Source organism: Malaclemys terrapin, chromosome 10 (assembly GCF_027887155.1).
Source record: "Malaclemys terrapin pileata isolate rMalTer1 chromosome 10, rMalTer1.hap1, whole genome shotgun sequence".
In the NCBI taxonomy this organism is placed as follows: Eukaryota; Metazoa; Chordata; order Testudines; family Emydidae; genus Malaclemys; species Malaclemys terrapin.
Genome location: NC_071514.1, coordinates 10,099,840 through 10,127,667, shown reverse-complemented (window position 1 = coordinate 10,127,667; position 27,828 = coordinate 10,099,840).

The window sequence follows — 27,828 nt, the reverse complement described above, 5'->3', positions numbered from 1 at the left end:
TTGTTAGCACAGAAATCAGGAACATTTAGTAAAGTCCATCATGGGGGGATCCAGAGCCCACGGCCCTCCCCACTGAGTTCCAAACCAGGAGACTGATTTGCTTCTAGCAGCCCACTCTCAGACACCCCTGTTGCCCCTCCTCCATCCTTTGTCTCTTTCCTAGGCAAACAGGTCACCTGATTTTTGTTCTCCAACACCTTCAGTTGGCTCCTTGCAGGGGATGGGCTCCAGCCATCAGTTGCCAGGATCCAAAGAGTCAGCCATACTCTGTGCCCGGGTAGCCAGTCAGCAGTCACACCTGCCATTTACTGGTCTCTGCAATGGTCACACACACTTATCCCACCACCTAGATACTTGAGTAACACATAGGGCAGTGGTTCCCAAACTTGTTCCTCAGCTTGTGCAGGGAAAGTCCCTGGCGAGCTGGGCTGGTTTGTTTACCTGCCGCGTCTGCAGGTTCGGCCGATCGCGGCTCCCAGTGGCCGCGGTTCGCTGCTCCAGGCCAATAGGAGCTGCTAAAAGCGGCACAGGCCGAGGGACGTACAGGCCACCGCTTCCAGCAGCTCCCATTGGCCTGAAGTAGTGAATCGCGGCCAGTGGGAGCCGCGATCGGCCGAACCTGTGGACGTGGCAGGTAAACAAACCGGTCCGACCCGCCAGGGGCTTTCCCTACACAAGTGGCGGAACAAGTTTGTGAACCGCTGACATAGGGGAAACTGAGGCACACACACTGTATTTAGAGAAAACATCAAGAACATTCCTACTTTGTCACAACTCCACCATCAGTTACCCTTGTCACATTTTTCCTCGCCATCATTTGGGCTAGAAACTTACTTTATTTTTAAATGCAGGCTAAGGTTCTGCTCTTTTCACATCACTCCAGGAGCTGAGGTCCTAGGCATGAGCCTGTACTGCCTGTGCCTTAATATGGGTCTTGATTACACTGAGTCCATAGTTATCAGAATCCAATAAATGGCAGCTCCTGTCAATGAACAGGTATAATATGTAAGGGAACACACATTGTCAGCTGTGGCGACATGACCAATGGACAAAAGTAACCTCAGGCATATAGATTTTATGTTCTCTAATAGCTGCCAGCCAGCCTGGTTGTGTTTCAGTGGGTGCTTGTATACATTTTTACACCCTTAAAATTAATATGAGACTGCACATCACAGATGTGGGTGAAGCCATAAAGTGAAAGTTTAATAGGAAAGGAATTCAGTGGCACCTATAACACAAATAGTTCAGCCACCCTGTACATTAGACAATCATCAGCTTGGATTTCTTCTTTACTTTTGGTATGAGTCACACTGACTGATAGTGGGTGGCTCCCCATAGCTGATGCGCTACTAAACACTAATGTTCCTTTAATTCAACTGGAAAGGGCCTATGCTTTTTGGAGCAAAAGGCCTAGGGTTCTAGTCTAGTGTTTGTGTCCATGAGAGATTTTACATAATAATTATGTTTAAGGTCTGGAGCTCCTGGATTCATCACAACTCATACCCACTTGTTGAATTTGTATTACTGTGAATCTTAAATGCTTAGGGCAATTTTTTTTTCTAATCCAGGTGGGTGTATGTGCAATTCTTTTTCTGGCTTTGTGTAGAGTAGGGGTTGCTTTAACTTCTTCCCTCTTGTACTCTGAACTGGATTCTGTGAGAGGAGTGGAAAACAGTATAAGTTACACCAAACTTGACTCTCTAAACTTTTTTTCACAGCTTGCCATCTGCCCTCCTGACAATGAAACAACAGAAGCTGATATAATCTGACTTTTGAAGACTCTTTCCTATACAAACTGTTTTTAAAAAGTCTATCTTAAAGTAAGAAGCAATAACCTCTAAAAATCATGCCTGAATAAGGAAAACCACTATTATGCAAGACTAACTATTAAAGGACAGGAGTACTTGTGGCACCTTAGAGACTAACAAATTTATTAGAGCATAAGCTTTCATGGACTACAGCCCACTTCTTCGGATGCATATGCTGTAGTCCACGAAAGCTTATGCTCTAATAAATTTGTTAGACTCTAAGGTGCCACAAGTACTCCTGTTCTTTTTGCGGATATAGACTAACACGGCTGCTACTCTGAAACCTATTAAAGGACAAAGGACACAAGCCCAGAGTGATATCTTTGAGCATTTTAGTAGGGTGCGAGAGGTTGGTAGGTCTCAGTGAGGAACCAGGAAGGTTTGCTATACAAATTTCTCTTGTTAAAAAATATTACAAGAGGAAGTTAGCAAAATATATCAGAAATCTGCCACAACTCAACTGAAGAAGAACCCTATCAACTGTACCCTTAACTATGCCCCAGAAGTTAGAGCCCCAAGCTCACGGCTAGAACCAATCATCCAACTGCACCTCCTCCTTACTGAGCTTGATCTGGAGCTAGAAGAACCTGGGTTCAGTTCCACAGCTGTTCAGCTCAGGCCCTTTTTAAAGAAGAGCTCGCTTATAATCTGTCACTTAAAGTTAAGAGCTGCTTCTTCATTCAAAAAGGGAAGAAAAATATTCATATATGATCCAAACTGACCAGCTAACACAAAACTAAATCCTATTCTTTAATTGAACCACGCTGCCTCAAAAGGGTCACTTGACTCCTAAATTACATTTCCCAGAACACCACAGACCTAGGGTCAGGGGGCACACCTTCTTCCTAGGCATATAAACTCCAGGTTCTGGGTAGTTCTGCAGTAAAGAGAATAGTCATGTTAGGTAGGGTTGGTTCAGTTCTTGGTAATCATCCCAGGATACAAGCAAATAATTGACTGCAAAAACTCTGCCTTAAGGTATCTTTCTGACAATTGATGAATGGATTGCATAATATCTAATTGGCCTCTTAAATGTTTTCTTTCCTGGGGATAACTCCTTTGCTACTGTAACATCCAGAAAAATACAGGTCTTTATTAAAAATAATCCTCTCTCTTCACTGCCTATGTTCTGTGTCTTGGAGTGAGGTTTGTATTTTTCAGTATTACCCCTGCTCACACCAAATCAAAGGAAATAGCCGGCTTGCCTAATAATACTGCTTATGTCAATGAAACCACACCCACCTGTCTATACATGTACTGGCTGTAAGCTGTTGCTTAGCCCAGGTATCTTCACCCCATGGTCTAGCTAGTTACTGAACATTGTAATTATTGTAAGCTGTTGCATCCCAATAAATATTAGGTTATTAGCCAATTAGTCTCTGATGCCTCCTGAAGGGGAAGAATTTTCTGTTCCCACTGACAGTGGAGGTCAGAGTAGCTCCAGGGGTTTGAGAGGAGCAGCAGATCTTAGAAAAGTATTACCTACTAGTGTATCCTTTCCATGGTTTCTTGCAGGTGCTGGGAAGGACTGAGGGCTTGATCTCACCCTCTTAGTCTGACAAGCCCTGGCTGGCCCAGCTAATGCTACTGGCAGGGTTGGAGAGTCTCCCTCTGTGCTCTCCGGCAGTTACAGCCAGTTTATGCCTGCCTCTTCTACAGGTAAGCTAGAGAGGGAAGCGGCTCCCAGTACCCTCTCTGCCCCAGGAAGGGCCAGACTTAATTTGGCTTATAGGAATTAGATTCTGCCTCCGTGCCCTAAAATGAAAAGGCAGAAGTTGATGGCTACCAGCCTTACAGAGTAAATGAGCTCTGCTCTCTTTGATGCTGTACAGTGTGATTAAAATAAAACCCTCATTAATGGACATCAGATAAAGTGCTTCATGCACTGTACATCGCAGCCATACATGTAGCATTCCTCTACTTTATTAGCCTGCTTGCAGTATCTCACCAGTCATCGCAGCCTGCTGAGCTGGACTGCCCATTTGCTCACCAGGAGTGAAGGATAATTAGTTCTCCATGTTGGCTGTGTCCTGAGCCTCTTCTGAGTAGAGGTTGACAGCCATGTGTAGCATTGTGATGTGGAATACTGGTCATTAGGGACAGAGCTGAGATTACCTATCTTATTTCCTCTATGACCTAAGGTCAGAATTGAAGCACGGTCCCTGAAGTGAAAGGCTTTTGCTTTGTACCTAATGCTAGTATGCTAAGTAGCTTCTTCAGCGCTGGCACCTCAGAGAGTCTGAAAATCTAAAATAAACATCAGAATTAACATGGGTAATATGAATAAAATGGTCCTCTGCATATAAAGCATGGTTTGTTTGTTTATGAGCAGTGTTACCAAGGTAGCAATGAGATTTGGTTGTACGCATTTTGAAGCATCACTAAGGAATGTTCTTAGTCCAGTATCCACCCACCTGGTAATGAATTATTGGTGTCATTTGAAAGAGGAAGATTAAAATTTGTGACATTTAGGGACAACAGACTATAAAGAGGCTAGAGAGCTTGAATAAGGGACACCCTGGGGATTTCCCTCAGATAGGGAATCCCTGAGCGTGACAGTGCCATACTGCTCCCCTCTCAACAACCAGTGTAGGAAGTCACTGGGGACATGAAAAGCATGGTTTGTGAAAAGAGTGCGTGTATATAAATGTATACACATGCACACGTGTAGATATGTGTGTAATACACACAACACATATATGTGCTCAGTCATCAGTGCAGGAAGGGGATGTCCCTTCCGCACGATCCCTGTCTGGTGTTACCAGCCCTTTGGGGGCCCTACCTAGCTGGCATACTCTGAAGGAGCCCTTCTTCCAGGACTAGAAAGCTGCAATGGGCTCCCGGGTGGCTCTTTTCTTTGGCTGCTCCCAGCCCTTATTGGGAACAACAAGGGATGGAGGACAACATCTAATCATCCACTTCCATTGTCAGCCAGAGGCTTGGAGGGTCTCAATCTCGTGTTTTATTCTTTTAAGACAAACCTACAATATGTTAAGCATTCAACCCTTTTTCCTCCACTCACAGTTCCTGTCCATAATTGTTTGATTCTGTCTTTGTATGTATGCTATATGCATATTTAAATATGTGTGTTTGTGTTTATATAAATTATGCATGTGTGTGTAAATTATTTGATCCCTTTTAAAAAATCATTAAACTGCCATTAGGAATATGTGGGTTTTACTAAAAATGTATCAACAACAAATCTGTACATAATATATGTATACTTAATTAGCTAACACTGGTTTAAATTCTTCATGGTATTCACTGATTTCATAGCAGTGACTGTTTTGTCACAATCCAGTATGTTATTTTTACAGCTAGCTTCTATCACTGCTGGTAGGTAACTATGTGATATATAACTTGCAAGCAGTCCTGCTGTTTGTTACTGGCAATTAATTTCTCTGCTGCCTTTCTTCCATTCAGACCAGGCCTTTATGCTCTAAATCCAGCTATTCTAATACTCCCCACTTCTGCTGTGTAGAAAAGACTCAGACTGACAGATTATTGCAGGGCAGTTAAGCATGTAATTGCTCAAATGAGTTAAAATCCCTTCAAATATCTGTCTTTGTACCTCATCACACCACTTCATGGACTCAAATATTTGACAATTGATGAAGATAAACTAAAGGGATCTTCATTAGCTACCAACCACCGTGACAAGCTTCTTTCAGCTAAAGGCTGGCGAATTTTTGGGACTTATTATCTACTTAAAAACTGCAGGAAAGCAGAAAAATACTTCAGTGTACTTTAGACTAGAGAAAACTAGGAGCTTACATGGTAGTTAGGGTCAAACAAAACTGCAGTTTGTTAATCTAGACCTGTACTTGTCAAAAGTGTGCAGTAAGACACTCAAGGAATCTGACTGAATAAAAACTTAAGGGAAATATATCAAAGTTCTGATGGCTGCAGTCATCAAAACCTTCTGGTTAATGGCAAATGCAATGATCGTATTCATTACAACATCAGGGTGAAGCAGAAATCCATTTGCCAAATGAAGCCCTTTTATCAGCACATAGCAGCTACACTGGTGTGAAATAACTTCTCACTCGCTTAGTTTTGATGTCCGGTGCCATGTCTAAGTCGAGGGACAGTGGTGGTGAGCTCTACCAAAAACCTCCATGTATCTTTAGGGTGCTGACTGAACTGTGGAGGATTAAAGTGGATGAGCCCGGGGGAATACATCAAGCCTTCCTCTGTTTTGATATCCCACCAATCCAATGGATAGAAGTGCCCATTAATGGCAGCTAGATGAGAGGTCGGTGCAAAAGTAGTGCCGAAAAATAGTGTGTGCATAATCATGGCCTCACTGAAGTTAATGGGCCAGAATTTTGTCCCTCGCTGGGGAAATTCATGTTTTTTTGAAGTATGTGTGCACGCATGTGCCTACACACACACAGACACACACATATAATATATATATGCACAGACACGCGTGTATATATATATGATTATATTGCTTTGCATTTTTCACTTTTTTCTGCAAAAAATGACATACAGTTTTTGTAAAAAGTAAGAAATGTCATTTGCCTGAACTGGGTAAAAATGTTGCTATTTTTACCTTTGAGCAAGGGGCCAGTCTAGGCCCTTATATAGTGACACAAGAGAGTTGGGGGAGGTAAATTCTAATAATAATAACAGTCATTTTTTATTGTTTCCTTCATCAAAGGAACTCAATGTACTTTACAAACTTTAATTAAGGCCTATCACTGAAACACAGCCATCTCTAAGGCAGTGGTCGCCACACTGTGGGGTGTGCCCCACAAGGGGGGTGCCGGGGAACGTTCGGGGGGGAGGCGCGTAGCCAGCCCCCACGGAGGGCGGGGAGGGAGCACCACCCAGCCCCACTCCACCCCCAAACCAGCTCTGAGCCACAGCTCCACTCTGCCCCCCGTTCGACCCCCAGCCCAGCTCTCCCCTCATTCCCTCTTCATCCCCAGGCCAGTCCTGCCTGTAGCCCCAGCTACTCCCCCATACCCAGTTCTGCTCCCAGCTCCACCATCAGCTGAAGCTCATCTGCCAAAAAAGCCGTGGCTGTGCAATAGTGGAGGGGGTGCAGACAGATTCCATTACTGGTAAGGGGGGGGGCATGACAGGAAAAGTTTGGGCACCACTGGTCTATGGCGTTACACCACATCTGTCTCTAAAACACAATATAGGAAGAGAAGACATTTATGTGAGCTAGCGTTTGGCCATGACACCAGGGTAACAGCCCCACTTATATACAAAAATACCTTGGGATTTGATCTTTAATTAATAGAATTATTCAGATGTTTGCTTGATGTCTCATCCTAGAGTAGCACAATACATTTAATTCTGTACTGGGCTATTAGCTGAAAACTGGCATGCCTTCTACCAACTATTAAATCCCCAATACTATTTTCTGATGTATCTGGGGTTTTCCTTGGAATCCCCATTAATGTACTACAGCTTTGATCAGCTTGTGACATTGCACAAGATCACAGCACAAGGTGATGTGTTCATAGGCTGCAAACAATAGCCCATGACCCAAACTGACTTGTTCTTTTTCATTAGCGGATGGATTAACCTTAAAAAAAAGTCAAAGGCTGCTTCCTTTTGCCTTTTTGAAATGTAAGAATGTTTGGGAAGGGTCGAGGAAAATTCCATAATGCTTTTAAAAATTAATATACTGGATCCAGCATGCAAATAAATGGTTCAGCCTTGACTTAAAAATGAGTTTTGCCCAAGCAGGTCAGAACTTAATGCAGTTAGTAGGGACTGTCTTTTTGGTCTGTGTTTGTAGAATGCTTAACACAATGGGGTCCTGGCCCATAACAGGTACTGCAATAGAATAATAGGATTGGACCCAAGCTACTCAATGAATATTGTATATTAAAGACTGTTTGCTCTTTCGGGGATAAATGCTGATCCTTGAGTTTCCTGTCAGTTCTATGTTGATCTTCCCTTCTCTAACCTTTTGCTGGAGCTGCACATGGTACTGTAGTTCTAGGGAAGTAACCCCATCTTGGGCTTTCTCTAGGAGGGAATAGAAATATCAGAGTAAGGATTCTTGTTTGACATAAAATCCTGCATTGTAAGCTCTTTAGGGCAGGATCTGTCTCTTACTATGTGGTCATACAGTGCCTAATACAATGGGACCCTAATCTTCCTTGTCTATTGAGGGGTTTTATAGTGCTGCCCATCACTGCAGTCTCTGAGCTCAGCTGAAGCCTCTGGGTCCTAAATATAATAAATGCAAATTGTAAATCGACAGACATTAACCAATTTGACTCTGGAGAGAGTGTTGATATGAGTTGGAGAGGGAGGAGGAGAGGGTGACATTGGGCTGGTGCTGTTCATCTGGCAGTGGGAGTCGCACACCAGCGTCTGGTTAGGTATTTGAGTGTGCAATATAAGACAGCCAAAGAGGAGCACCCTGGGGGGAAGGTGAGCAGCATGTCTGTGAATGCCCAAGACAAATGGAACCGCGACTGCCAAGCTCTTTGCTAGAATAAAGTCAAGGAAGCTGCGTCCGTTTACTCCAGCAGAGAATTTGGCCTACTGCCTTTCATTCACAAAATGTATTTAAAATATAAAAAGCTTTCCATTTACTTTTCAAATGTGTTCATTTAAAACTATGGGTTGTTTTTTTTTTTTTTGAACCTTAAAAAAAAGAACACTGTCTTTTTCCATTTGTACTGAGCTCTTATATAATACCGATAACCAAAATGTTGTTTTTAAAACGTCCATCTTTTTTCTCTGCCTAGGTCCCTGCTGGTCAGGAACTGGCCGGTATAAACATATCCACTAGTGTTACTCCCCTGTGTTGACAGCAAGCCTGAAGTATTCTGCAAAGGAAGAACTGTGCTCGGTTCCCTCTGCTCATAGTAAGTTGAACTTTAAGTTTCCTACTGAAGTTAATCACACTTGCTCTCATGAGTAAAAATGTTTTAATATGAAACAATACTCCAATGAGGGTTGACAAACTATATTTTAATTGGAATTGATTTATACCAAAAGATAAAATGAGTTCATTAGGGCATGCGATCAGAATTAGTGGCCAGGGAAATAAGCTATACAGCTAGCGGATATGGGATAGGAGATGAAAGTTTTTTTTAAAGGCATATTTTAACCTCTAAGGGCTGAAATTCAGTAACGAAAATGTCTGCCCAGCACAAACCAAGTAGGTGGATCTTCCATATTATGAAATCTAGCAGGAAACTGAATCTCGTCCAAAGAGATTTAACCATAGGTGCTGGAACTATGGATGCTACAGGTGCTGCCGCACCCCCTGGTTTGAAGTGGTTTCCATCATATATAGGGTTTACAGTTTGGTTCAATGGCTCTCAGCACCCGTACTATTAAAATTGTTCCAGCACCCCTGGATTTAACCGGTTCTGAGTTCCTGGCACTTCACCACAGTATGTGGTTGGCATGGTAATGTGTCTATATAATATAGATGTCTGTTTTCAGTCTCAAAGTTTCTTCAGAGTGGTAGCATATAGTACATATGTAGAGCCTAATCTGGTAAGTTTTACTCACATTGCATAGTGAATTCAGTGGAGATCACTCATCTGAATAAATGTTACTCAGTGTGAGTAAGGCTTAGACAATCAGCCCCTTAGTTACTGGTATAGTTTCTGGTCATACTCACATGTTCTGTTTTGAGCTGTTACGAGCAGGTGGGGGTTTAGACAGCTTGGCAGTGGAATGCAATGTATCATCATTAGGGTTGTAATTGGGTCATGGTAAATTATAGAAAAAAATCAGTTGCCATGGTGGAAGCATCACGAGGGCTTATTTTGTGGTCATCAAACAATTATCTTATGGAAACTCATCATGATGGAGATATAAGTCTTGGAAATATACTCAAAATTAGACATGCCCATGTTTTGGTAGTAACCAAGCAGTTCTAAAGGCCTGGGCCTGCATACATGCTCTTAGGGAGGTGCTCTGTCTGCAAGGCTGTGTCAGCATTTCTAGGATAAACCCAGTTTTTCAAAGATTTCCAATTTGGGCATAACAATAATTACTCTTCGATGAAATGTGACCTATACATTGATCGCCTAAAAGTGACTGTTGCTTTTAATTGCAGCACATTTTTGTTCAAATGTGAGTAGCATATTTTCAGGGGAGAGACAATGCTTAAAAACTGCAGATGTTGTTTCATGAACTGTCTTCCCATGAGTCTCATTTGCCAAAACATCCAGAACCCTCAAAGCAAACACTTAGGCCAGAGTTTACCTAGGGCTTCTGGGAACAATGGTTAGCTTGGCCCCTGGGGTCATGCCAGTGGAGAGAACTCCTTCTGTGACATCAATACCAATATGATATTTCTCCAGTCTTCCCTGGACCCCACAGAGGGACCTCCTCAGGGGCTCTGCAGATTTGGGATCCATGTACAGAGAGTGAATGGGATGCTGTGATAGTCATAGAGAAGGCAGCATTTCCCTCCAATCCCATGGAACTTTTGCGTATAATTTACACACCTTTCTCTTCTTGTTGTGAGACCCCTGTAGGGATGCTCAGATAACATGGATATGGACCTGGTTCAAGAACCAGACTAGATTGGGATGGAGGATGTTCTGAGGTGAGAATGCAGGTCCTTTCCCCTCCCAGGACCTTCATATAATTGGGGTCCCCAGATGATACAGGGCATTTCCCCAGATCATGGAAATACATGGAATTTCCATTCATAAGAAACAAGGTCCAAATACTGTACCAATTTTGAACTATAGGAATGAGTTGGCTGGGAGATTTGCATAACACTGCATATTGTTTAAAATTAAAGTCTCTCCTGACCTGGTAATATTGGGAGGGCTGCTGGCGTCTCAGAATTACATTGATTTTCAGGGACTTTGCTATCACAAAAGTAGAATAAAGGACTATGTGGTGGACTCAAAGAATGAAAACAGTGATGTTGGCAAAACATAGTGTAATCCACTATGTTTCACCTCTGTCCTGCGAATCCTTTGCTGGAGTCCTTTTCATTGTTACTATCCTCCTCCTCCTGCATGACAGGTGAGGTCGGATGCAGGATAGTCAATAAAGTCTCTCATGCATATTTCAAAGAGCAGTAGTCAATTAACCTTGAGAGAGTTAGACATTTTCTTGTCTATAACAATAGTCCAACACACTAAATGCAGTCAGGCTATGTGTAGGTTCTTGACAGTAGTGAGCAGCTCAGATGAGTAAGTCAGAGTAAGGTCCTCTCCTCTCTTGGTTGAAAGCTGTTTTTTTTATAAAACAATACAGTTAAAATGAATTATTAGTATTAATTGTTTATAGATAGCACCATAGTTGGGCTTGTTCCTTTATGGGTAAATAGAAAGACAAGGTCCTTGACCTGGGAGACTTAAAGTCTAAATTTAGACAAAAGACATAGCAAGATAAACTGCCAAAGAAAGTATGAGGAGGACAAGAACAAGTGGAAGTGTAAAGAGACACTCTACCAAACTAAGCTCATTGTTAACTTTTAGAATGATATACTCTAAAAATTTAGTTCTAGCACCTTCCATCTGAGGATCATATTTACCAACATGAATCAAATAAGCCTTCTACGAGACAGGGCAATAAATGCTGGAGGAGGGGATTTTTCCTTTCTGGAATTGTGTATGAAGATCACCCTCCACAGGCAGATCTACCCACATCCCACATGGAAGGGAGTAAGAGGGAATCACGATGTGGAATTTTAACTTTTAATTCCTCCCCCCCCCCCCCACAGCTTCAAAACATCATCAGCCTGAAAACTGTCACACATGCACCAAACTGAAGGCTGTGTGGGCTCCTGGTTTCCTATAGGCTAGAAGACCTTGGCAACAGTAAAAGATGATACATTGTAGGCAGAGCCGCTGAGAGTGGGTTCGGGCCCCGGTGAAAATTTTTTTTCGGGCTCCCCAGCAAGGGCGGACTGGCTAAACAGGACCGACAAGAGGGGGGAGAAGCTGAGGAAGCCGGGCCCTAGGCCCCCTTCTGGACCGCCAGGCCCCGGTAGTTTGTATTGGCTTCCCCACCCTCTCGTTGGCCCTGGTTGTAGGGGCTCACCAGGGCAGAGACCCATTGGTTATGACTACACTGCAACAGACAGGTGTGATTCCTAGTGTGATTAGATAGACTTATGCTAGTTCAGTTGGAGCTAGTGCACTAAAAATAACAGTGTGGACTTGCCACACAGGTGGCAGCTCTGGCTAGCCATCCAAGCTTGGACCCAGAGGGTTGGGTGAGCTTGGACTTCAGTGCCCATACTGATCAGGTTGCAAGGTCCCTGACGTCAGCGGGACTACTTGTGATTAGCGTTAAGCAAGATTAGGGGTCAGATTTTCAAATGCATTTTGGTAATTTAAGATGACATGTTCAATTGAATGTTATTGGGACTTTCTCTCCTCAATCACTGAGGTGCTTTGATAACCCCCCTCAGAATCTCTCTCCTATTGAGGATCTCCAACTCAGTCTAGAGATGGATCCATTTCCTTTTTTTTATTGGAACATTCAAATTCCCATATTGTAACAAGTGTTAGCAAAATTAATTATAAGGTATTGCAGAGAGAAAAAAGTTGTAATGATTATTGCCTCATTTTTTCTTTAACGCGTAGACCCAGGGAATATTAAAATAAGGCATGTTGTTCATTTTTAGAAAATATTCTTCTCCTCAGGTATTGAGTTAGGTTTTTGTGTGTCTGATACATTTGATATGCAGAAAGGATCACACAAAAGTAGCAGAATGGAAATTACTTTTTCGTATCTGTTAGAAAGAAACCCCTGTAGACGCTGCTATCCTTGCCAGGACTCATCTTCACCTACTATAAGGACTGCATTCATCTAGTTATTTTAAATTGGCTGCAAAACACAATTATACATAAAGAAACAGTAAAGAGCTCCCTCAAATGCACTAGAGCAGTAAATGCTGTTTTCAATTAAACATTAATCTAAAGGATATTATTTCACTGTCTGAGCCATAACAGATTTATTTTTTAAGCAAACATATTTTAATTACTAAAATTTCATTTGCTGGCTCAGAAAGTTTGTTCCTTTAATGAAGATGATATTTGGAAGTTACTTACTGTAGTAACTCACTAAAGGTCTCATCCTGCATTTCATGAAGTACCCCCAAACCACGCTGATGTCACTCCTTTTCTGTGTAAGCAACCATCAGGCCCAAAGTTGAGACAGTTACTCAAAAAGACACGGGGGCCTGACCACCAAAGCCAAATCAGCATAGCTTGATTTGACTTCAATAAAGCTATGCTGGTTTATGTCAGCTGGAGCTTTGGACCACTTGATTTTAATGTCTAAAGATATAATTTGAGACGGATCATAAATATTTGAAAAGCGTATTGCTGCAAATTCTTGTCCTGTCTTAGCTTTAGTTCTAGCTATAGCAGTTAACAAAAGACTGAATATTGCCTTTCTTCCAACAGTTTGCCTTGTATTGTAGCTGCATTGGTGCAATATTGATTATCCAATATTTTGATTAAACAGTGGCCTGATAATCAGATTCCACTGTAAACTAGGGTAGGAAAAACTCAGATAACCAGAATTGTATTCTCACTTAATTTCACCAGCTACATGCATACACCCCTTCCCTACAGGTCAATTTTTAGGTAACCATAAGTGGAAAAGTAGCAGAGTGCTACTCATCTATGCAACTTACATAAAATGGCTATTAAGTTTAATGGGTTGCTTGTTGCACAAAGTAGCAATTGCTCAGGAAATACTGGGGCGGGTGGGAGCAGATGCACAAGTTGAGTAGGAAGAGCAACAAGAATGCAGAAAATTTTGGATAAATTGGCATGAAGTTTAATGCTGCTCCAAGGCATTTTAATTCACCTGGCTGGCGTTTTTATGGCAGGTGATCTATACAGATACTGACCTTGTCAATATTACAGGGTAATCAAGAAGTGCTCAATTCAATATTAACTGATAGGCTCTTGGGCTCTGCGGTGTCAGAAGTTAATTCTGATTCATAAAGGTAAATTTCTCTATCTTCTCTACTGCTGCTGAAAAAGCAGAGTAGGTCTGTGAGCCAGACAAGACCATCTAGAGGACCACTAAAGACTAAATTCACCTATTGAGGGCATGGAACGCAGTGGGATGTGAGAGAAAAACAATGGGTAGGGCTTACAGTCCTCTGTCCTTATTTTTAATTTTTTGTTTAGTTTTTCCACCACAGAGTTGCTCCTACTCCTTTGCCAAAATATGAAATGTGATCCTGTAGGCATCTAGATCTATAATGATCAGTACCAGAGAAACACTTCTAAAAACTTCACTAATACAAAGTCTAGTCAGGTTGCTTATGGCACTTCAAAATATTCTGCTTTTTTTGGGTTTATCTAGGAGGCATATTATTTAAAACATGTGGTAGCCAAATAGATCAACTTTCTTTTTAAGCATATTGGAGTTGAGCAATTCAATGTAAAAATCAGGAGTATCCTTTTTTTTTTAAGCAAATTTCAGTTTATCACTCTTTTTACCATACTTTCAGTGTCTGTTGCACAGGTCCCCCTGAATCCGACACTTAAAAAAACATTTTCAAATGAAAAGATTTCAAAGTGCAATTAGAAAATGATTGAGAACCACTTATTGCAGAAACCTTAAATTGCGCACACAGAGTAGTGAAATAAAGAGGGTGGAAAAGTGGTGTGTATGTAATCTACTGCTCTGTGTGTGTGGCATATCCCCCTGCGTGCCCCGGTTACAGAGGATATGATGAGTTTGTTAGAGTCCCCAACTACAGAGCCAGCTCATTAGCTCAAGCTGTAGAGACTCATGCTCCTGGTTCTGGAGGTTCAATCCCCAGTGTGGGCCAACATAGAGGTTGTTACATGTAGACTTGCTCTTTTTACTGGGCTCACTTTGGGCCTGATTCTGCAAGGCGCTGAGGCTCAGTTCCTGAAAGGCATTTAGGTGCCTAACTCCTATAGGTGCCTGAATACGTTTGGAGTATCTGGGCCTGAGGGCCCCCAACTTCCATCAGCCAACAGGAGTTCACTGCAACAAGACTGGAACTGTCAGCTTTCTTCAATAAAGAAAAAACCACCTCCCCACTCCACCCGCCAAACCTACAGGGAAGAGGCATAACCAAAGGCAAGTGATGAACTCTGGTGAAAGTTCCATTTGCAAACAGCAATGAGTCAGTGAGAGAGACATCGCTCCTTAAGAGCCTCAGCCAAATCTGATTGAAATCAATGGGCAAAGTCCCCTTGATTTCTAAAGGCTTGGGATCAGATCCTTATTTATGTTTGATACTCAACCCTCTGTGAGCAACACTTCGTAGCTGCACACATGTTAAAATGTATCTGAAATGCAACCTTATGTTGCTACAGTAAAGCAGGATGATTCATGTGAGAATCGCTTAAGATATGGTGGAGCGCTTTTTGCTGCTCCTTTCTGCGGTTTATGCCATCGTGCGCATGCTGCAGATTGCAGCGTGCTATTTGAATCCAGCTCAGCCTCCTTTCCCTTCATCTATGCCCCCCTTAATGGGCCTGGTGTGGTGTGGTTTGGTTGGTCAGGCATATCTGCTAGTTTGGTGCACAACCACTCGGTTTTCTCTGGCTGCCCACATTATGTGCACTACTGTTGGGTAGTACTTTTTGGGTTGTTTGCTGGTTTTATGCAGTTTTAGAGGCTGTCTTTGAATCAATTGGCTACTAAAGAGATATAAACATCATGGGAGGAAAGAGTCGGCTGGCTCAGTGGCAGAGCTACACATGCGCCAGCACATAAGATTGTAGTTCAAGTGCACCATTTTGTTGATCTCTCCCCCCACTCCCTGGACCAACTGTCTTGGAAGCCTAGCTGAGGATGTATAGAATAGAAGGTGTGTGTCATTGAAACAGTGACCTCTGATGGTTTACATTGGGGAAATGTTGCTATAGGTAGGGCTGGGATTTTGAAAGGCCCCTGAATTAGGTGTCCAAATTTCCATTAAAACTCAGTAGGATTTGTGTGCCTAATTCCCTTTAGTCCTTTGAAAGTCCTACCCCTAGAATGTAGCATCTCTGATCATCTAGTTCAAGAGCACTTCACTTCTTCATAGTTAGGAGTCTTCCAGATCTCTCTTTGGTCTTTCTTGAGTGGAATGGTACCAGACCCTTTTATGAGGTGAATAACCCCCTTTCCCTCCCCTCCCACCACCACACACACATACAATGTTCTAACCAACAACTGCCCTAACACAACTGCCCTAAACTAATTATACTTAAACCTACAGTAGACATTCTTATTTCAGATAACATCTTTACCATAATTCAATAATGTCCAGTTGCATAGGTTTTATAATGATTTCTTTCTCCGCTCCTTTCATCATTCAGGATGATGACCTCAGGAACACCAGTGAGCTCCACATAAAAGATTACTAGGGTAAAATTAAAACGTGTAGGAAACTTGTTAAATGTTGTCAGGGTTTATAATTTAAAACTCCTCTGTTATTAGATATCGGAACAGTACAAAAGGTAACTCGTGCAGAGGTGTTAACCTCTGGCCCCGTCTATGCCAATTAAACTATAATGTGTAATGAAATTTTAATCTCATGTAATTAAACATGGTATTAATTTTGTAAAACGAGAAAAGCTTTTTAACCTGTATTAATCATCCTTTTTGAAGAAAATAAGTGTGTTTCTTTAAAGTTGTGTTTTTCCTTTTTAATTAAAGGAATGAACTGAATTTCTATATTTATGCAAGTTCATATGAACTTAAAAAATATTTTTCCTCTACCTTTTTACATTCGTTTAAATATCCAAAGTATGTTTTTTTTTTAAAATGCATTGTAAAATACCATGGCTTTCTAAAGATAGGCTGATATACTTTGTAGATTTAATTAACCAAGACCAGGAGCGGCGCCAGGGTTTTTGGCGCCCTAGGAAGGGGTCCTTCCGCGCTCCTGGTCTTTAGGGCACTTCGGCGGCGGGTCCCAGAGCGAGTGAAGGACCTGCCGCAGAATTGCTGCCGAAGACCCGGAATGCGGAAGGACCCCCCCGCCACCGAATTGCCGCTAAGGGCAGCAAAATGCCGTCCCCCCAAATCCTGGTGCCCTAGGCAACCGCCTAGGTCGCCTAAATGGAAGCACAGGCCCTGACCAAGACCAGATTTATATTGTAAAATGGTCAACTATTATCCCTTCAAATCCTTTCTCCATTCCCTACTATGGGATATCTCAAAAATTAAGATCTTTTCATCTTCATCTTGACTTCTGTCATCCATTAATCTTTTTGTAACAAAACTATTGTAGTAAGTATACACGAGGACTGGTTTCTGGTCAATTTTCTAATTTCACAGGATTTTGCATAGACCTTGCATTTCACAGGGGCTATGTTTTTAGTAGGGTCTATTTCTTCTTATGTCATCATTGGAAGTTTTGCCTTCAAGGGGAGCAAAATGGACCCTTACAGGACCAATGCAGCTGTTGCCACTTCAGACATGCTAAAATAGTTCAGATGGCCCTAAGAAAATTGCCTTGGTCTAATAACTCCCTACTTCGAAAACTTAAGCAGAAAGAACATGGAGCTGGAAATACGTGTCTATCATAAATGCTGGAAAAGATTCCAGAGAAGAACAAAGATGCCTGTGACATACAATATCAAAAAGCCTAAAATGGATGAAATTCTCTAATAAGCAGCTAGAGCAGAGAGAATAGTTTGGACTCTTTATTTGTGACCTTTGAATCTACCATGTATGTGAAGCTGCAGATAGCACAAGTCTTGTACAAATCAAACCATGCTTAGGTTTGCATGGGTAAGTATCCTGCTCTAAATGGTGACAATACAATGAGATGATATAGTACTAGTATGGAATGACTGTGTTAATGCCTGCATAGAGAACTCTCTGAGCATGTCAGTTGGGAATGAGAAACCTAATTCTCCTTTGTTCTGGACCTTGCGTAGTCATTTGCACCAGGACAAAGTGGGTTGTAAGGTGCTGCCATTCCGAACTGATGGCATTTTGTATCCACTTTTCAGGCACTTTTCCCTGGCATTAATGACTACACATGGTGCGGTACAATGTAGAATCAGGCCCTCGATGTTTTGTAAAGCCTGAGCAATCTGATACTGAGCCCAGTAATTAATAAATGTGTTATGCCTTCTCTCTGACAAACTTGCCTCTGGGGGCTTACTGAGCATTAATGAGTTGTTGCATACTTTCCTGGAGTAAATCAGGAGAGAACATGAAAAGAGAGTCTATAATACAGTTATTACAATGGCAGCGGATATGTTCGTAGAGGTTTCAGTTTCAGAAGGCTTGAGAATTGGAACTAAGTATTGGCAATATTTCTAGCTTTCTATTTAAAACTGGGGACAACACAGAGCACCGGAAGAACGTTATGTTACAAGAGAGAAAAAACAGACAAGTTTCCCTAAAGCAGATGATGGCAGCAGGCACAAAAGTCTTCTTTGGAAGAGGAGCCCGTAGAGTATGTTTTAAGTGCAGACATCACTTATTAAACTTTGTCTCAAGATTCTCCCTCAGCATCAGCTGCTAATGACTGGGAATATCTGTGGGCTTAAACTTGTCTTGTCTGAAACAATGAATATGGCATGTTTTCTGCAGCAACCTGCATGGAACTTGGAGAGGAGCACAGGTTGCAAGTGGGAAGAATTTGGAAGAGGCACCACATGGTTTGAATGGTAGATGCAATTGCAGCATCTCTGTAAATTATTCTCTTGAGCAGCACTCAGCCCATTGAGCCCTTCCCATTCTGCTACACCATCCTGCCATCATGGTGAACTGCGCTGTCTGCCAGGACGTTCACTGGCAGAAGCTGGCATAGAAGTTGTGGTGAATTTGGCCCACTGGCAAGAAGCAAGGGCTAGAAGGAAGGGGGACAAAATCAACTGTGTGTTTGAGTTGGGGAGGGGAACCAAAAAAGCAGGTCAGGAGAAGGTGTATCACCGTACACTGCACAGGGGCATGGAAGCCACTGAGTTAGCCATTGTTTCAGTTTTCTGATGAAAAAAATCTTACATTTTTCAAGGAAAGCACATACTTTCTGCAAAATCTTTCATTGTGCGGCAAACCCAGTTTGCCATTGAAGAAAGTTTCAATGGAACATTTTCAACGAGCTCAATCACTTCTAGCAGAGAGCCTCAAATGGACTCCTTCATTCTGCCCAATAGGCTGCTATAGAAGGACATCTGAATGCATCCATGGATAGAATTTGGCCTTATGAAATGTGTGTGTGTGTGTGTGTGTGTGTGTGTGTGTGTGTAAAATGAACACAACTATTTTCCCTCCTTCCACAATCATGATACCTCTGGAGTCAGTGCAAGAAGAGATGGGCTCCAGCAAGCACGTGAGCGCAAAGTTCAAACTACTGTAGCATGTCTGAGGCTGTGCACACTTATGGTGGAGTGTAGAGAATACAGGCACTATATGTGTAGCTACATGCTGCAGTGAAAGGCAGGCTGCATCTGCACTTGTCACTGCATCAGGTAGAATCATAGAATATGAGGGTTGGAAGGGACCTCAGGAGGTCATCTAGTCCAACCCCCTGCTCAAAGCAGGACCAATCCCCAGACAGATTGTTGCCCCAGATCCCTAAATGGCCCCCAATGCTCAAACCACTGAGCTATCCCTCCCCCTGCCTCCCTGTTGCCAGAACCTTTCACTTTGGCAGTGTAGATGTGGGAGACACTGCTTGGGCATATAGAGAGCCCATGTAGGGTCCATAGCTGGCGGTTCAGGTGTATAGGGCACTACTCATCGAAACTGTGCCTCAGTGTCTACGCTGCTGTTTATACCAATGCTTGCTGGGCATGTGGTGTCTGTATTCCACACACTGCCATAAGTACAGACATAAATTGTGATGTGATGTGCAAGGGCTCAACTCTGCGAGATACTCAGCATCCCCTGAAAGGTACAGAGCTCCCTCATCACCTGTCAGCACCTCATATAATACACAGACCCACTCAATCTACCTGCCAACGTATAGGCCAGGAGTCTGGGGGGGGGGGCTGTCAGGGGGCGGAGTGGATGGGGGAAGGGGGCGGGCAACATCCCCCTCCCCTAACTGGCCCTCCATACAATTTCCAAAACCCAATGTTCTGTGGGCTTGGTTAGACAGAAGAATGTCCACAGCATAATTAAAAAGCAAAATGTGGGTTTTAAAGAAACATCCAAATTCCCTAGCATCACAAGTGTGACCTTATTTAAAATAAACAGAGGAACTGAGGGGGGTGGGGGAGAATAATGGAAAACAAAGGAGGGCAATGGAGTGTGTGTGTGTGTGGGGGGGAACAAATAATATTAAAATAAAAAGCTCCTGCACTAGGCAAGTTTTCCCCAGCTTGCCTGGCTTTAATATTAAATTACTGTTTTCTGGCAGGATCATCTGCAAAACTCTGATTTTGTTTCTTCTTCTGTTCATAGCCTGATAATTGAGGCTGAATTCCCTTGTCTTTAATATGCCATATATTTTCCACCTGGCAAAGGACTCAGACAGATACAGATAAATACCCTGTAGACATACAGACAGAGAAACTGCTGTAATTGCTTTCATAATGACTCTCAGACATCAAAGGAAGGCAAATAATGGTATTTAACACTGTTTCCATTCTTTAGCTGAAATGTAATTTTATAGAGTTATTGTCAGGCAGTACAGTGAATGTACAAGTGCAACTGTCATATTCTACTCATATTAATTAGCTGCCCACAAGAGGTCCAGGACAGTAATGGCAAAGTTCTCCTCATTTCAGATGGTCTGATATTCAGACAGAACCGTAAGTACAATAGCTTGATTAACATAGTTGCTTAGATCAGGTTTTCCCTGGGAGTATGTCAATTGGCATTTTGAAGAATCAATTAATTAGCACTCCAAATAATCCATTCTTGGGTTAATGAAAGTATTTTGTACAGCTGCAAAAACTTACACGAAATAACACCCAAGCCTTTCCAAAGTGCCAAGGTGAAAGATTTATAATTTGGGGAGTGTTGTACACTCTATGGTCAATTTCACCATAAGAAGTTATTGCAAAGAGATTCAGTTGACCAGGGCTTATCAAAATATTTAGAAGGTTATTGGGGGCAGGGGAGGAGTAATGGATCTGGGGAATTTCATGGTGACATAAAAATTAGAACTTTACTATGCAATCATGTGATAAAATAGCAGATTAATTAGGGTACCCAGACATCCACATTTTACATAATGTTATCTTTCATTTTCAGAAATGAGCTCTTGAAGGCAATTTAGAGTATTTCGATCCAGCAAAGCTTTACTCATGTGAGTAATCCATACCCACTTGCATGGTCCCATTGAGGTCAATGAATAATGGTTGCTCATAAATAAGGCTTTGAAATTAATGAGACTACTTACCTGAGCAAGGATTACTCATGAGAAGAAAGCTCTGCAGGCCTCTAGTTTCCTCACCAGGAGCTGAATCTTGTATAAGTGAGAATTATAAATTGGAGATGCGATTTGTTGTAAAATAAACTCCACCTATGAAAGCACAGCACTTCTTGAAAGAAACTTGACCTTCGCTTCAAGACACCAGGTCATATTTTAAAGTTTGTTGTGTTACAGATGATTCAGTGTTTTCTATTCTATTTCTTCTTTTTTAGTTGATTTGTTCCTTCCTCATCTTGATCTTCATGATCGTATCAGTGATGGCCCAATGCCAGAATTTTATATAAAATTGTGATTCTGTTTTTTGGTAGTGTGAATATAATGAAGCCTGAATATGAACCACCCCGGATTCCAGGCTTGGTTTTGAAAAACAAGGTGCATTGTCATGAGAAAGACAATTAAGAAAGTAATTGCAGCTGCAGTTAGATATGGTTCCATGATATAACGGGTAAGCATGATGATGGACTCATTTAACTTTGTGTTTATCGCATTACTAGGAATGGGTCACGTTTCTTCATGCAAAGTAGCGACCAACCCCAAATCCAACATTTTTTTCTGTGGTGTGCACAGAGTCTGTCTGTGTGAATGCTCTGCGGTTGTCCAGGCCCAGAAGATGTTGGGCACTGCTGCATTGCAGGTCTTCTAATGGCCATTATTATCACTGGTGCATTTCACCGAACATGAATGATTAATACAGAACCAAGATCAAAGATCAAGGTCAACCAGCCCCAGCCCTCTTCCTTCCCAGCCCTGCAATTGGAGGAGACTGTGTGACATCCCCACGTGATCCTAACAGATTCCCAATCAGTGCTCTCAAGTAGCTCCCAAGAAATTAAAATCCACTTTGAACTTTGTCTTTATAAGGCATTTTATGGTATAATAAACAGCTTTGTTAATCTAGCCCATTTAACAAGCACAATCTGTCCTAACATTGTTACAATCACCTCATCAAAAACCTTATCATTGAAATAAAGGCAAAACAAAGCACTAGTTTCACCAAAATCAATCCTGTAATTGCTAAGTCCAGATGACTAGACACTGAAAAATGGAAGAAGACGGCAACAGATTGGAACTCAGGATGTCTGGATTTATTTCCTGGTTCTGCCATAGACTTCCTGCGTGACCTTGGGCAAGTCATTGTGCCTCAGTTCCCAATCTGTAAAAGGAAGCTAATATTTCCTTCTGTCTGCATTGTCTATTTACATTCTAAGTTCTTTAATGCAAGGATTGATGTTTAGTATGTACTACACCTAGCATAGTAGCATCCCAATCTTGGGGTCTATAGGTATTACTGTAATATAAATAAACAATAAAGCCCAAAGCTTTGCAAGCGTTGAGGCAATTTTTCTGAGAGAAAAAGTCTTTACTATGCAGAATCTTTCCTAAGTAATATTAACTATAATTTTATCTCTAAATCCCCCTCTTCTCCTGTGTATGCATTTTTGGGTGCTTTACCACATTATACAAACAATTTAAAATGCAATTAGAAACAGTAAAATAAAAGACTACCTTCTAAAATTCAAACAAACAGCACCACATTGAGTAATGTTGGCTCTTTTCCAGCTTTTTCTAGAAAACCCATCGTGTTATGAGAGCTCTGTATTATGCTTTCACTAGAGACAATGCTCATGGAACTGGTTAAGGTCTGTTTATTCCTCATTTGTAGGTCTCTTTTGTTTAAAATGCATAATTGTAAACTTAGTTGTTAGTGCTTGTTATGGACTTACGCCAGAAGTGAGATCTTCCTTATTTTGCTAATCAGGTTCCTCCATATCTGCATGCTCATTTTCTGATATCTGATGAGGCGACAAGGTCATTGGACGTACAAGTACTTATTTAAAAACCGACATGAGAGTGAGATAGAGGTTAGTTGGGTCTATCAGAGCTGTCAATCAATTAATGAATATTATTGAGCAAGGACACTGTGAGGGAAGCGAACAGAAGGAATGAAAATGACCATGGAGATACAACATAGGGAAAACGACAGGACTGACTAAATGAGCTCACGTGTGTGCTAAAATCAGACATGCTCACATCACAAATGAAAGAAAACACTGAGAGACAGTAGGGCCAGAATATATGCCATTCTATAGGCCAAAAGACTGACCGATTACTTCAGCCTTTTGTCCAAAAGCACAATATTGAATGCTGCATTTGCGAAGAATAAAGTTGTGAAATCCCCAATGCATTCTGAATGGCTTTCATTACGTTTCTACAGACTACTGCAAATGTATAGGATGTTTTTTTCTCTTAAAAAAATGCACTGGTCTAGGCTACAGAAGCCTTAGAGCCTGGAATTTGAAATTAGTCAAGGGGAAATAGACTAGATTCTTACCTGTAAATAAATGGCAGATATAAATAGCAACAGGGCCGCACAAAAGCTCACTTAAAAGCAGCACTATCACTACAGTATATGGTGTACTGGCACAAGACAAGAGTATACTGTTTATCAGTACAAAAAAGAAATAATTTATAATTTGATCCTGGGGGGGAGGGGGGAAATGGAGAAATAAAAAATAGACAAAAAAGAAACAAGAGAGGAGAAAAATTGCCAATATGTTTGTGTGAATGAAAGATAGTGAGGGAAAAAAATGAAAAGACAGCGAAGTCAGAGGCAGGGAGATACTGACACCAAATCTCTGCAAAGCGTTCAAAATTCTCCAGCTGCCACGCTTTTAATTTGCTACCGTTCTAATTAAAATGCAAATTAAATTTATAATTAGCATCAGCGTTTTCTAAAGAAACCTCCTTGCGTGCAGCACAAACATATGGGACGATGGTATAGTGTAAAGTTTAAAAACCGAAGGAGAGAGACAAATGGAAGGATAGAAATGTTTCTAGAAAATAAGTATGGGGAATGGGGGTATAATGGGAGTGAAGAGGAGACGAACAAAGTTGATTTTAAGGAATGACGTGGATAAGCATCCCAGTGTAACAAAGAGATTGCTGAATATGAAAGATCTGTCTGGGAGTTACTTTTAGTTGAATCAGGTGTCAGGGGTCACTGGTGTTGTATTGAGTATGCCAAAAAGGCAAAAAGGGTCACAGCTTCTAATCAAAAAGTCTACGGCCAAAAAGTAACTGCTGGTTGCTTCCAGATAATTAATTTAAAAATTGACAGGGAACAAAGTACTAACATCACGTCATGATTCAAGAGCATCTACCATTTTAAAGGTAAACTAGTTTCCCGAGTGAGAATCAAACCAAAGAGGTCAGTAGGATTCAAAGAAAGGAGGAATGCAGAATTTGTGCCCCTTAATTCATGTATGTACATTTGCTAGATGCAGATTTCTTGTTACTAAAAGCTTTTATTTGAAAAATAGTTTTCTCTGTGAACTACTTGTAGAATAAAATAAAAAATCAAAATAGAAAATTGTAGGATAAAACAGAATTATACCTGGATGAATACTGCCCACACAAAAAACCCCAAAATCAACCAACAAACAAACCAAAAACAATTTTACAAGTAGTTAGTCAGATGTTGAAATTAATTTGCTTTGGTTAAACACATGCCAGCATTGAATAATTAAGTTTTAGTGGCACAAATATTTGCTGAAATGTGCCCAAATTACAGTTGCAGTTGTGCATATTCACAGACATGCCATTTAAGATTTGCATGTGGGAGTATTTGCACCAGAAGTACATGTGAATCATCCAATCAAGGAGCAAAAACAGCATCATGTGATTTACCTGATCGATCACCTCTAAGCAATCCAGTTTGAATTTCAAATGTTAATTACCATACGTGATGGTGATCAATCCAGGTACTATTTCTATTATTTTATTGTATTTATTATTATCACGTTTGTGGAAATCCAGATCAGTTTTTGGCTATTTCATGAGCTGAAAGAGGCTACCTTAATCTGATAAATGAGTTGCTGCAAATTATTCCTTCGTCTTTATTGAACACAGAGTCTGGAGGAGAGTGGTTTTCCATCGCTACATCTACTGTATATTAAGCAGCTAATGTGGTATTAAAGGTTTGATAAAACTACTATAGGACAAAATTGGCTTTATTGTAATAGTGTTTTGTTGCAGGGGTGTCGTTATGAGTTCTAGAGGGAAAAAAAAATAAAGTAACTCTGATCACAAGAGTAGTAATTTCTTCGCTTTCCACTGAGGATCCTTGCGGAAAGCCTGAGTGATTTTAATATTCTAGGGATTCTGCTTTATCTATTAACCAGGCTCTTCATCAGATATTTTAAAATTTGAATGTAACAGGAATGAATATTTCATAGATGTGTGTTAAGCTGTTATTAAACTGCAATGTAAAGCAGGATTGTAGGAATATTTTTATAAGTCAAGAAGTCAATTAAAAATGATAAGCCTGCAATATCGGTATTGTAGTGCTGTACAAAACTTCATTTCTCATGTGCTTGCTTGGGTGTGAAGAGGAATTGTGACACAGAGAGGGGAGTGTAGTTAAATGTCACTAATATTTAGCGAGAAAAGGTCTAATAAAAGATATTACCTCGCCCACCTTGTTTCTCTAATATTCTGGGACCCACCCAACTACAACAACCCTGCAAACAACTATTAATATTTATCTTTAGACTGAGATGAAAGGGAAGAGCTCTTGGGGGCAGATCCTTAGTTTGTGCAAGATGGCGTTGTTACACTAACTTCAGTGGAGCTACACTGATTTACTCCAGCTGAGCCCCTTTATCTTTCTGTAAACATTGAGAAATAGCACCATTAACCTACTTATTTCAATATTAATATATTTTTAAAGGCATGTCTAACAATGATTGACTGGATAGCGTGCATTAAAATATGTATTTTATTTGGCAATCAGATGTTTATCCTTTTAAACATACATCCAGAACCTCTGTTCTTGACAAATGGATGGCTTGATTTTCAGAAATGTTGAGCACTTGCAGTTGCTCTGAAAATCAGGCCTTGAAACCCAGCACCCATACAGAACACATCATCATCATCTCCATAGCAACACATGGTGTTATTGAAAATAACAATGGAAAACAATCAACTGAATTAAATGGGGGAAATGATGGGCCTTCTAAAATAAGTATGTATAGAAGAGAATAAAATGTGTTGTCAGAACCTGGTTAGCAAATTTGCGCCTTTATTGGGATGTTGTGGAACTTAGTGATCAGAAAGAAAGGGACTGTTGAAATCAGTAGGATCTGGGTCCACCATCAGCTTGCAGGAAAGAAAGGGATTTTAATTGAAGAAAATATGCAAACAATATCCTTCCATTCTAGATCAATTTTATAAAGTGAATGAACAATAAGCAACCATAATTATATCCCACTAGTAATGGTTTGCATTTGGGTGTTGAATAAACTTGTTATTATGACTACAATCCCGAGTTCAAGTTCTTCAGCTTTTCCTCATCCTGAGTAGCACTCATGAAAGTAGTCCGGTTGACTTCAATACAGATATTCAGGTGAGTGCTATTCATTTGTGAATAAAGGTTGCAGATTTGGGCCCTTGGAGAACATAATGTCATTGAATCACCTGAACTGAATGCTTCAATTGCGTAATTTAGGGCCCGATCCCACAAGTTGTTGAGCGCTCTTACTTAAACAGGAATTGAGGGTGCTCAGCACCTTGTGGGATGGGGCTTTTAGTGATCAATAGTTGCCTGAGCAAAAAGATAAACTATCAAAAATTTGCATTTTGGAATAAATTCTGCCTCTGGTGGTGATAAGTTTCCAAAAGCTAGATTTTAAAAAAAGCTCCTCAGGTTTATGGAAACTGACAACGTGCAATTAATCAAGTCTCTTTTCAACAACAGAAAAATAGTTCTACCAAAACCAGGAGCTGGGAAGTGTTGTCTTCTGCACAGAATTGAAGTTCCTGGTGTTCAAGATGAGCGTCTAAATAAAGTCTTCTGTGTTGACAGACAAAGGGGTGAAAAACAAAAGCATAAAAGGATTGCTTTGTTTAATTTCTAATTGTTGTCCTTTTCCTATTCAGTAAATGAAGTCACCTTTGAAGTGGCTTCATGAACCACTGGGTAATCAAAATTATTATGCCGCCACCTGTTGTCCGTTAATTATTCTGAGAAGATACTCATAAATCATAACACTGGACAATAAATCAAACTGTCAGGACCCAGGTCAAAGGTTATGCATGAAAAGTTATAGGTCACCAACAGGGTGTGAAAGATCAGGGTTTTGGAGCATCACTCATTGTCAAGTAATGTTGGGAGAAGTGCCATCAGAACAAAAGAAAAACTAAAGTACAGAAGAATTTCGGCCCAAGGATAGCTCTGGGCTCATGCACAAAAGAAATCAAATTGACATGTCATTACACTGGAGATCTGACAACCAGCAAGATTGCTTAGCAATGCCCTGACTCAAATACTTTTGTCCAGTCTTATTCTTGTTTTAAGACAAGGTTCCTTTCGAAATGTTTCATATATCTGGGCCAGATCCTGCTCCCATAGAAGTCAACAAGTGCTTTGTCCTCTGTGTATGTGGAGTTTAAAGTAGCATTAACGTTTTCAGGTTTGCTATAGAATCTCGAGGCACTCTACTTTAATCAAGGGTAAAATTCTTGAAACTTCTCTAAAGCCTGAGTAATCGGGCTTCGTGCATCTGTTCTGCAGTGTTGGCAGGATTAAATCACCCCCTCACTGAAGAGCAAGTGCAATGCTGCCGCACAAGTCCTTATTCCAGCCTATAATCCCATGATCCCTCAATATGGGGCGGGGCGGGAGCAGATAAGCTGCATAGAGAGCCACTGCATCTCTTTATGCCA